Source organism: Myotis brandtii, unplaced genomic scaffold, assembly GCF_000412655.1.
Source record: "Myotis brandtii unplaced genomic scaffold, ASM41265v1 scaffold616, whole genome shotgun sequence".
Taxonomy (NCBI): Eukaryota; Metazoa; Chordata; class Mammalia; order Chiroptera; family Vespertilionidae; genus Myotis; species Myotis brandtii.
In genome coordinates, this window is record NW_005370346.1 from 340,121 (window position 1) to 346,788 (window position 6,668).

Below are 6,668 nucleotides of genomic sequence, written 5' to 3' on the forward strand. Positions count from 1 at the left end.
GTGACCCCCAACCATAAAATTATTTTTGTTGCTACTTCATAACTGTAATGTTGCTACTGTTATGAATCGTAATGTAAATATCTGATATGCAGGATGGTCTTAGGCGACCCCTGTGAAAGGGTCGTTCGACCGCCAAAGGGGTCGCGACCCACAGGTTGAGAACCGCTGACCTAGTATATGGGAAAGATGTCCTCCGCTGTGTGAGGGAATGACTCAGCCCAGGAAACTTGGGGTATCTGCCTTCTGAGCTCTATCTCCAGAGTCCCCAGTCCTGGCTTCTGCTCTCACAGCTCCAGTCCACTTCACCTTCTCTCTGCCAGAGCACAAGGTGGGTGGCTCCACAGGGAATTTTGTGTGTTGGCCCTTTAAGAGGGTGCCTGAACTTTCAGCTGCCACTCCCTAACAGACAGCACCCCACTGCTTTTCACAACTAGATGTTATGTGGTTACCCTCCTCAGTTTGGTGCTCTCTGCTGGGGAGCACAGCTTCGGGATTGGATCCCAGAGTTCTCAGTGGCATCCCCCCACAGCTGAGATATCTCTCTGGGACTTCAGTTGCTGTCTGTGGGTGCCTGGCCAGCCCTTTCGAGCCTCCACCCCTCCTACCAGTCTCTATGCTGTCTCCACCTTCAGTCCTTGGGTATCAGGGTTCTCTCCTGTGAGTTTTCCATTGATAGTGTGGGTCTTTTTGAGTTTGTCTTTATTGCTTCCTGAACCTGTGTGACTTTTTTTCTTTAGCAGGTTAGGGAAATTTTCTGTCATTGTTTCTTCAAAGACATTTTCTATCACTTGCTGACTTTTTTCTCCTTCTGGTACCCCTATGATGCAGATATTGTTGTTTTATGTTGTCCCAAAGTTCCCTCACCTATCCTCTTATTTTTAAATTGGTTTTTCTTTTTGTTGTTTTCACTGTTTGTTTTATTCTACTTTGTCTTCCATTTTGCTGATTTAATCCTCTGCTTTATCTTGCCTGCTTTTAATTCCTTTCAGGGTATTCTTGATGACAGAACTAGTATTCTTTATTTCCAATTGGTTCTTCTTCATGGTTTCTATGTCCTCTCTCATGCTGCTGTAGGTCCCACTAAATTCCTTGTAGTTCTTACTAAGTTCCTTGAACATCCTTATAACCATTACTTTGAACTATGATAAACTGCTTACCTCCATTTTATTTAGCTTGTTTCTGAAGATTTCTCCTTTTCTTTCATTTGGGGTTGTTTGTTTGTTGCCCCATTTTAGCTGTCTCTTTGTGTTTGTTTCTATGTATTAGATAGGACTGCTATGACTCCCAGTCTTTATGGGTTGGCCTTATGTAGTTCGTGTCCTGGGACTCAATGGTGCAGTCACTTTGATCTTAGCTTGATGCTTTTGGAATGTTCCTTGTGTGGATTATTTGGGCTCTTTTGTTGTAATTGGGTCTTGATTTTGTTGTCTGGTTCATGGTGGGGCATGCAGGATTCCAGAAGGTGGGGCCCACAGGACCTCCTGTCAGTCTGGCTGTCTGTAAAGCTCAACCCCCACCACATCATGTGAGCTATAGTACAGAAGCTAACATAAGAATACAAAATAAAACAAGAAACAAACAAACAAAAAACATACAAAAGAACCCACTGCAACAACAAAAACAACCACAAAAGAAAAAACAGTTAGGAAAGAGAAAAGGGAATAAGAGTAAGAAGAGGAAATAAAGAATACGAGAATTTTAAAAAGGGCAAGAATAATGAATATGAAAGGAAAGAAGGGAGAGGAAAAAATAAGAATAAAGAATAGGAGCCATAGCCAGTTTTGCTTAGTAGATAGAGCATCAGTCCACAGACTGAACAAATCTGGGTTCATTTCCAGTCAAGGGTACATACCTTGGTTGAAGGCTGGGTCCCTGGCCCTGACTGAGGCACATGGGTGAGGCAACCAATTGATGTGTCTCTCTTACATCGATGTTTCTCTCTCTGTGTCTCTCTCATTCCCTTTCACTCTAAAAATCAATGAAAAAATATACTCAGGTGAGGATTAATAACAACAACAAAAAGAATAGGAGAAGAAAAATGATTAAAAAATAAGAATGAAAAAACTTTTTAAAAGGATAAAAGAAAAGTAAGAAAAGGAAAAAATAAGAGAAAGAACGAGAAAGAAAAGTAAGTAGAGTAAAAACAGGAAATAGAAAAATAAGAGATATGAAACAAAAAAGAGGAAAAAATTAAAACAATAAAAAAGTAAAACAAAGAAAATGAAAAAGAAGAAAGTGGAGTTTGTCTTGGCAGATTTAGTGCCTGCTGGGATCTCTTTTTGGATCCTGCTCTTGCATTGTTTGAGGCTGACTGTTTTGTGTGTTGGTTCTGGTCCTCCTGGGAGGTACTTTTGTGCTAGCCAATGTTAGAATCTGTCCATGTTTGGCTCTCAGCAACCTGTTCAAAGCTTCAAGTGATCCAGAGGGCTTGGCTGAGCACAGGAGGAGCTATGCTGCACTGCAAGGCCAGCTTTTAACAGTAACAGGCCCGGGTGGGTCAGGCAACATCCCAAGGCACCTAGGGATCTGCCTCCACCCACATCTACCTGCCACCTGGCTATCAGGCTTAGTCACTGAAAAGGCTGTTTCTGAAATGACTTTTGGTGGAATCAGGATAATGTGACCTCTGGATCTCCCTTGAGGGAGAGGTGACATTCATACTTCAAGGAAGATGTTGGGTGTGTTTCCCTGTCTTAGAGCCACACATCTGAGTCTGGCACACAATATTTCCCTGACCTTGCTAGGGCAGAGCCCCTTGTAGGCAGGCTGGTGGGGTCTGCCAGAGCTGGGAGTGTCTGTCACCTCTCCCATAGGTCTGGCCTCTGCTGCTGCCTTCTCAGCAGGGGTAAACATGCAGGGTGGGGCATGCGGGATTCCAGAAGGTGGGGCCCACAGGATTCCAGAGGGTGGGGTGAGCTGTACCCCAGAGAGTGGGATAATTGCCTTTCCCAAGGTTGGTGCTGCTGGGAGGGGCTCGTGCCTCAGGAAAAAAGACTGCAGCAGCATTGGGGGAATGGTTGACTGAGCACAGGGATCCCCGTAACTACTCTTCCATGTCTTTCCTCAATGCCTCCCACCCCAGTCTCTTCTCAGATGACTCCAGCCCACAGTGGCCTTCCTTTGCCAAAGCCCAGGATGAGTGGCTGCAAATGAAAATCCTATGCTCTAGCCCTTTTTTAAAAAGCGTCTTTGGCTACAGCAGGCTCCGTCTTTCCATAGAAGAAGAAGCCCCACCGCTGTTTACCACTGGATGTTACATTAGCAGCTGTTCCCGGCTCAAGCTGAGGAGCCTAGTCTGGGGTCCAGGCCTCACTTTTCTCAGGGGGAACCCACACAGCCGAGACCTCCTGAAATCTCCTCCTGCTGCCGGGGGAAGTGGGGCCAGCCCTCTTGAAATCCTGCCCTTCCTACCAGTCTCGAGGTGATTTCTGGTTTCTGCCATTCCTTGTTTAAAAGTCTTCTCTTCAGCTAGTCTTCAGTTGTTAATTAAAGGTGAATGTTCCCCAACTTAGTTTTTTTCCAGCTTGGGTCTTGAAGGAAGTGGGAGAAAGATACACCTATTCCACCGCCATCTTGAAACTCTCTTAGCTTCACTCTTTTATCTCAGGATTGCTTTGGCTATTTGGGGTCTTCTGTAGTTCTCTACATATCTGATGGTTTTTTTGTTCTATTTATTTTTAAATGACATTGGGATTTTGATGGGGATTGCATTAAATCTGTGTATTGCTTTGGGTAATATGGACATTTTAACTATGTTGAGTCTTCCAATCCATGAACATGGAATATCTTTCCATTACTGTGTCTTTTTCAGTTTCTTTTATAATGGTTTTTAGTTTTCAGTATACCTATCCTTCACATTCTTAAGTTTATTCCAAGATATTTTATTTTATTTTTTTTGCAATCGCAAAAAGGAATTTCTTTCATTTTTTCCCCTGAAACTTCATTGTTACTATATAGGAATACAGTGGATTTTTGTACATTGATTTTGTGTTATGCAATTTACTGTATTTGTTTATTGTTTCTAATAGTTTTTTTGGAGGAGTCTTTACTGTTTAGTTTTCTACAAAAGAATCATGTCTTCTCCAAAAACTGACACTTATTTCTTCATTTCTAATTTGTATGTCTTTTATTTCTTTCTCTTGCTTGATTATTCTTGCTAGGACAGCCAGAACTATGTTGAGTAAGAGTGGTGAGTTGGGTATTCTAGTCTTCCTGACTTTATCAGAAAAGCTTTCAGTTTTTCATCATTGAATATGATATTGGCTGAGAGTTTGTCATATCCAGCCTTATTTATGTTGAGATGCTTTACTTCTATACCATTTTTATTGAGTGCTTTAATAATAAATGGATGTTGTATCTTAGCACATGTTTTTCTGCACCTGTTGATAAGATTATATGATTTTATCTTTTGTTAATGAGTGTGGCATATTACAATGATAGATTGGCATATGTAGAACTATCCTTGTGCCCATGGAGTGATCTTCACTTGATTGTGATGTATTTTTTTTCAATGAATTGTTTTATTTGCTTTGCTAGTATTTTGTTTAGGATTTTAGCATCTGTATCCATCAGATCTCTTTTTTTGTGTGTGTTATCTGTATCCATCAGATCTTTTTTTGTGTGTGTGTTATCTTTGCCAGGTTTTGGTATCAGGATTATGTTGATCTCATAAAATGTGTTAGGAAATACACTGAGTGGCCAGATTATTATGACCACCCCATCAGTACTTCATTGGGCCACCTTTTGCCTTCAATACTGCGGCGATTCTTCTTAGCATTGACTCCACGAGATGTTGAAAGGTAATGTGAAGAATCTGCCACCATGCCTGATGAATAGTACTGTCCAGTTCTGTGAGATTTGATGGTTGTGGAACCAGCTGCCTGATGGCTTTTTTTAACTTTGTCCCACAAATGCTCAATTAGATTGAGATCTGGTGATTGTGGGGGCCACCTAAGCAAGGTAAAGTCTCCTTCATGTTCTTGAAACCACTCCTGCACAATACGAGCACCGTGGCATGGTGCATTGTCTTGTTGGAAGAAGCCATCTCCATTGGGATACGCCATCAACATGATAGGATGAACTTGATCAGCAACGATACTTGGGTATGTTGTGCTATTCAAACGTTGTTCCACACAAATTAAAGGACCCAAATCATGCCAGGAAAACATGCCCCAAACCATAACACTGCCCCCACCAGCTTGAAGGGTTGTACTCATGCATGTGGGGTGCATGCTTTCATGCTGTTTCCGCCAAATTCTCACTCTACCATCTACATGATGCAACTGGAAACTAGATTCATCAGACCACATGTCTTTTTTTCCAATGCTCTACTGTCCAATCCTTGTGTTCCTGTGTGAATTGGAGACATTTTATCTTGGTAACTGCAGACAGCAAAGGTGTTTGAACAGGACTTCAGCTTCCATATCCCATACAATGCAGTGTTCGGCTAATTTGCCTACAATGTCAGGTGGTCATAATAATCTGGCCACTCAGTGTATATCATATTCCTTAATTTTTAGAAGAGTTTGAGGATAGATATGAAATCATTTTTGAATGTTTGGTAGAATTCATTTGGTCCTAAACTTATTTTGGGGAAGGTTCTTGATGGTTGTTTCAGTTTCCTCACTGTTAATAGGTCTGTGTAGATTTTCCAGTTCTTCCTGATTACATCTAGAAAGGTTATACATTATAGGAACTTACCCATTTCTTCTAGGTTTTGAGTTTGGTGGCATATAGTCTTTCATAGTATTCTGGTATGATACTTTGTATTTCTGTGATGTCTCTGATAACTTCTGTTCTTTCATTTCTGATTTTGATTATATGAGTCTTTTCTCTCTTTTTTTCTTAAGTAAGTAGAGCCTGTTTTTGTCAATTTTATTAATCTTTTCAAAGAATCAACTCTGTGTTGCATTACCTTTTATATGGTGTTTTTCTCTATTTTAGTCAGTTCTATTATTATAATATCCTTTCTTCTGTTGATTTGGGCTGCTTTTGTTCTTTTTCTAGTTCTGTAAGATGTAATATTAGATGGTTTACTTGAGATTTTTCTTGTTTCTTAAGGTAGGTAGGCCAATCTACACTAATAAAAGACAAACATGCCAATTGACCGTACCTTCAGTATGCCTTAAGCCACGCCCACCAGCCAATCAGAGCGACTATATGCAAATTAACCCAACCAAGATGGCAGCCGGCAGCCACTGAGCTGGAGCAAGCAGGAGGCTTGGTTGCCCCAATGATGGAGGAAGCCAAGCTTCCCGCTTGCCGGGACGTCTTTGAGCTCCACTCAAAGCAACAAAGTTTCAATTATAGAAGGTAAATAAACCCCAGATACCTGCTTGCAGTTGGCCGTGGCCATGGAGCTGGAGCGAGCAGGAGGCTTCCCTCCTGCCCGCCCTGGCTGGCTCTGAGCTCCTCTCAAGGCAACAAAGTTTGAATTATAGAAGGTAAATAAATCCCAGAATAAAAAAGAAAAAAAGGAGATGCTGGGAGCTTCCGTCCTGGGGGGCTTGGCCAGCCTGAAAACGGCCCTCAGCCCCTCACCCAGACTGGCCAGGCACCCCAGTGGGGACCCCCCACCCTAAAGGGCGTGTGGCCAGCCTGAAAACAGCCATCAGCCCCTCACCCAGGCTGGCCAGGCACCCCAGTGGGGACCCCCACCCTGAAGGGGG

At 42.3% G+C, this 6,668-nt stretch overlaps 1 protein-coding gene and 1 long non-coding RNA gene across 4 annotated transcripts in view; one reads left to right on the forward strand and one right to left on the reverse strand.

Annotated features, from left to right (window-relative positions):
* ZNF569 (zinc finger protein 569) overlaps positions 1-6,668 on the forward strand; it is a 99,314-nt gene that overhangs the window by 50,978 nt on the left and 41,668 nt on the right. The window lies entirely within an intron of this gene.
* The window catches only part of LOC106723643, a 13,177-nt gene that overhangs the window by 338 nt on the left and 6,171 nt on the right, over positions 1-6,668 (reverse strand). The gene's annotated exons all lie outside the window — the stretch shown is intronic.